Raw genomic sequence first — 4,908 nt, 5'->3', positions numbered from 1 at the left:
AAAAAAAAAAAAAAAAAAAAGAAGGAAAATGACTTAACACATATAAGAAAGACTAATCCTAAACCAGCTATAGAGATATTGGAAAATCCTGATTTGTATTATAGAACCCTCAAAAGGTTCAGGAACTGGTGGTACCAAGTACCTCTACAAGTATGAGTGAAGTAAGCCTGAAATATGATGATCTGTCAGTCCATCAAATAACAGACCCCCAGGTCTCCTCTCCCACTGTGGAAAAAAACTGGAGGTTCCTCAGAAAGGGCAAAATGGAAAGTCTCTGGGCTTACGGACAAAGGGCACGACTGAGGGCAGGGACACTGAAAACAAGGAGAGAAAACACAAAGCCACAGATTTTTCTTTCTGCTCTCTTCCCTGACTCAGCTCCCTGGAATATGGGCATTCTGTGCTTGCCCAGGCCAAGTGATAAGACAAAATATATTGGTATCAAGAGCTCCACAAAGAATTAACAGTATGCCCCACTGTTTTATTAAAGATCCATCCAAACGCACAGAACTTCCAGTTAGCCTTAAATAAATGCAGAAAAATAAGCAAGACTCAAAATAGCATTATATCTCTCCAAATCGGAGTGTCAGATACCATATAAGAAAAAAAATCCAAAATTCTGAGGAAAAAGGGTATTCAGTCCGGAAGTGTATATGCAGCCAACGTATCAGTCAAGTATGGGGACAGAATAAAGATGTTTTCAGGTATGAAAGGATTTTAAAATTTGACCTCCCAGCAACTTTCTCAGAAAATCACTGGAAGAACTGCTGTAATGAAACCTGGGAGTGAACCAAGGGGAAGAAAATAGGATCCAACAGGAAAGGCAAAAGGAATCCCTAGGTAACGGGTGAAGGGAGATCTCAGGATGACAGCTATGCAGCAGGCCTAGAAAGAACACAGGCCAGCCTGGCAGTGATGAACGTGACAGAATACCTGATGAATGTGACCACAGAGGAGATTGAGAAAGTGAAAAGACATAAAAATCTAAGTAAACAAACAAAAAAAACGGAAACACAACTTGAGATGTTATTCTCTTTTGATTAAAAAAAAAAAATTGAGGCATAGGCAAGTGAATTAATTTGTCCACAGTTACTTAAATTGCAAGACCAATTTCAAATTCCAGTCTATAACTAAATTTTAATTTCTCCTTTTATATGTTATTGTTCCTTCCTTTTTTGCTCCATATCTTCTCCATTCTACCTCATAACTGTCTTCAGAATCTTTCTCTAAATCAGTCTTAGGCTCTCATTTTTGTCTTCTACTTTCAAGCCCAGACTCTTTCTATCACACATCCCTTCAAGAAAGTAGTGTTAAGGTTTTGGCTGGGTGCCATGGCTCACACCTGTAATCCCAGCACTTTGGGAGGCTGAGGCTGGTAGATAACTTGAGGTCAGGAGTTTGAGACTAGCCTGACCAACATGGTGAAACCCCGTCTCTATTAAAAATACAAAAATTAGCTGGGTGAGGTGGCAGGCGCCTGTAATCCCAGCTACGCAGGAGGCTGAGTCAGGAGAATTGCTGAAACCTGGCAGGTGGAGGTTGTGGTGAGCCAAGATCATGCCACTGCACTCTAGCCTGGACAACAGAGCAAGATTCCATCACAAAAAAATTAAAAAATAAATAAGAAATAAAAAAGACTAGGGTTATGTAAAATTCTAGAAACAAAACCTATGAATTTAAACTTCTCGGATTTCATATTAAATTCTGCCAAAACAAATGCTGTGTGAACTATCCCTACACAAATCCCACAATATTTAGGTCCAACCAAAAGCAACTGCCTATTAACAAGAAATACAGAAAAAACACCTGCTTTGTTTGAGCTTCAACACTGAATACCAGAGACCCACATAACCCACAGAAATAACACCTTATCTAGTCTACACAGAAGTACACAAGACTCATCATAGTCAAGCAGCTTGAGTGGCTAGAGTGAAGTGCTAGTGAACTCTAAGCTAAAGACAAAGTTGGATGCTTCCCCTCCTCCAAAAAAAGGCCTTTTCTTCCAACACCAACTCTGCCCTTCCAATTGCTCTGTAAAAGCAGGTGCAGAAGGGTCAGTACAAATTCCTTATTACTTTTGCAGACCAACTCCAAGCACAATCTTTAACTTCTTGTGTGTGATCGGACAGTAAAGCTTCCCAGGTAAGGGATTTATTTTCTCTTTCAGTTTTAATTTGAAAATTTAAATTGGTTATGAGACAAATGAATTTTCTGCTTTAGACCTCCCAGTCGTGATCAGAGGGTGCTGCATTCCCTGACTCCTTTTTCTTTTCTAACCAAAGCCACAAGTCATGGAACATTCCCTGACTCTTACTTGGAATGTGTTCCAGCTCAGAACAAATTCCAGGCATAAAGTTTGGCTATATCTTAGAATACTAAAATGCAGGCTGGGTGTAATGCCTCAAGCCTGTAATCCCAGCACTTTGGGAGGCCAAAGTGGGTGGATCATCTGAGGTCAGGAGTTCGAGACCAGCCTGACCAACATGGTGAAACACTGTCTCTACTAAAAATACAAAAAATTTGTTGAGCGTGGTGGTGCACCCCTGTAATCCCAGCTACTCAGGAGGCTGAGGCAGGAGAATCACTTGGACCTGGGAAGCAGAAGTTGCAGTGAGCTGAGGTCATGCCAGTGGACTCCAGCCTGGTCGACAAGAGTGAAACTCTGTCTCAAAAAGCAAAAGGAAACAAAAAAAAGAGTAATAAAATGCAGAACAGTCCTCTTTGAAATCAAATAGTTACTATTAATTTATATTAGATTGTGTGTAAGCCTCTACGTAATTACAATGTAAATAATGCACTATGTAAGTCTAATTACAATGTATATGAGTTATATAATTGAAATGACCAAAATTCTACTTACTGCAAATTTCAACCTTTACCTAATTTACATACAGAAGATGAAAATGATGTTCAAACTGAAGTTTATAAGATCTTTCCCTGCAAATTCTGACTAGGTATTTTCATGAATTCTTCAAAGATCAACTTTTTCTTTTTTTTTTAAAGATGGGGTTTCACCATGATGGCCAGGCTGGTCTTGAACTCCTGACCTCAGGTGATCCACCCACCTTGGCCTCCCAAAATGCTAGGATTACAGGCGTTAGCCACAGTGCCCAGCCAACTTTTTCTTTTTTCTTAAGTTACAGAGTTTCACCATGTTGTCCAGGTGGACTTGAATTGCTGGCCTCAAGTAATCCTCTGGCCTTAGCCCCCTGAGTAGCTGAAACTATAGGCCAACTTTTTTCTGATAAGGCCGAAACACCTTGCTTGATTCAAGAAGTTGTCCTTAGAAGTCAAAAAGCTGATTAAACTGGGCATGGTGGCTCACACCTGTAATCCCAGCATTTTGGGAGGCCGAGGCAGGAGGATCATGAAATCAGGAGTTTGACACCAGCCTGATCAACACAGTGAAACCCTGTCTCTACTAAAAATACAAAAAATTAGCCGGGTGTGGTGGCGGCCACCTGTAGTGAGTGAGGCAGGAGAATCACTTGAACTCGGGAGGCAGAGGCTGCAGTAAGCCAAGATCATGCCACTTCACACCAGCCTGGGTGACAGTATGAGACTCCGATTCCAAAAAAAAAAAACTGCTTAAATAAAACCATACTACATATTTTAAATGAAATTACTCTATAAAGTACTCTATCGTTGCCTGGTATACAGTAAGTTATCATCGAATGGCAACTATTGTTATTTTCCACAACTACACTTTTTAATAAACAGGCAGTTTTGTTTTTTTAACTCATGGATCCTGAAAACTCAATTAAACCGTTTGGAAACCTCTCCTCGATATAGTCACAGCACAATCTAAAAGGAGTATAGTTAGTTAGTTAGTTAGCAAGGCTTCACTGAACACTAAGGCAGTGATTCTTTTTTTTTCTTAATAAATAAACATGAGAAATTCCTGCTACAGTGATTTGTAAGTGTGGTCCCTGGACCTGGAGCATCAACATCACCTGGCAACTTGTTAGAAATCCAAATTCTTTTTTTTTTTTTTTTTTTTTTTTTGAGACAGAGTTTCTTCACTCTGTTGCCAGGCTGGAGTGCTGTGGCATGATCTTGGCTCACTATAACCTCCACCACCTGGGTTAAAGTGATTCTCTTGCCTCAGCCTCCTAAGTAGCTGGGACTACGGGTGGGCACCACCATGCCCAGCTTATTTTTGTATTTTTAGTAAAGACGGGGTTTCACCATGTTGGCCAGGATGGTCTGGATCTCTTGTCCTCGTGATCCGCCTGCCTCGGCTTCCCAAAGTGCTGGAGTTACAGGCATGAGCCACTGCGCGCAGCCTAGAAATCCAAACGCTACAGTTAAAATCAAGGTCTGGGGGTGAGGCCCTGCAATCAGGGTTCTAAAACCCTTCAGGTGATTCTAATGTTTGCTTAAGTTTGAGAGTTACAGACTAGTTTCACAAAGGTCAGACTGCTTTGTCCCGCAGGGGGTAGGAATTACTAAAGTGTGAGAATGCTATGCTTCCCAGGTATATGGCCTCTACAGCACCTAGCACAGTGTCATAACATGGTAGGCACTCATACTTGCTGAACAGGTTAATTCAGTCTCACATAACCAAGAGCTAGCTAGACAACAGCATCATCAGTTTATTTCACAGAGGTCAGAAATTTGGGGGACTATTTGCATTAACTAATAATAAGTACATGATGCACACATTATCAGTAGCTGTTAAATAACTGGGAAAGCCCAGGGCCTCTGGTACTTTGGCAAATAACCCAGGGCTTACAAAGTGTCATATCCGGCCGGGCCCAGTGGCTCATATCTGTAATCTAGGCACTTTGGGAGGCCGAGGCGAGCAGATCACGAGGTCAGGAGCTCAAGAGCAGCCTGGCCAACGAGGTGAAACCCCATCTCTACTACAAACAAAAAAAAATTAGCCAGGTGTGGTGGCACGTGCCT

At 41.4% G+C, this 4,908-nt stretch overlaps 1 protein-coding gene and 1 long non-coding RNA gene across 14 annotated transcripts in view; one reads left to right on the top strand and one right to left on the bottom strand.

The window, feature by feature from the left end:
• Positions 1 to 4,908, top strand: part of LOC119467832 — a 17,407-nt gene that overhangs the window by 4,773 nt on the left and 7,726 nt on the right. The window contains exon 2 of the long non-coding RNA XR_005196456.1: positions 2,529 to 2,535. This is a non-coding gene — a long non-coding RNA (uncharacterized LOC119467832). The remainder of the gene's footprint in view (positions 1 to 2,528; positions 2,536 to 4,908) is intronic.
• The window catches only part of MARK3 (microtubule affinity regulating kinase 3), a 118,952-nt gene that overhangs the window by 107,740 nt on the left and 6,304 nt on the right, over positions 1 to 4,908 (bottom strand). The window lies entirely within an intron of this gene.

This window comes from Cebus imitator, unplaced genomic scaffold (assembly GCF_001604975.1).
Source record: "Cebus imitator isolate Cc_AM_T3 unplaced genomic scaffold, Cebus_imitator-1.0 Scaffold338, whole genome shotgun sequence".
Lineage (NCBI taxonomy): Eukaryota > Metazoa > Chordata > Mammalia > Primates > Cebidae > Cebus > Cebus imitator.
This window is presented reverse-complemented; position numbering and strand designations above follow the sequence as displayed.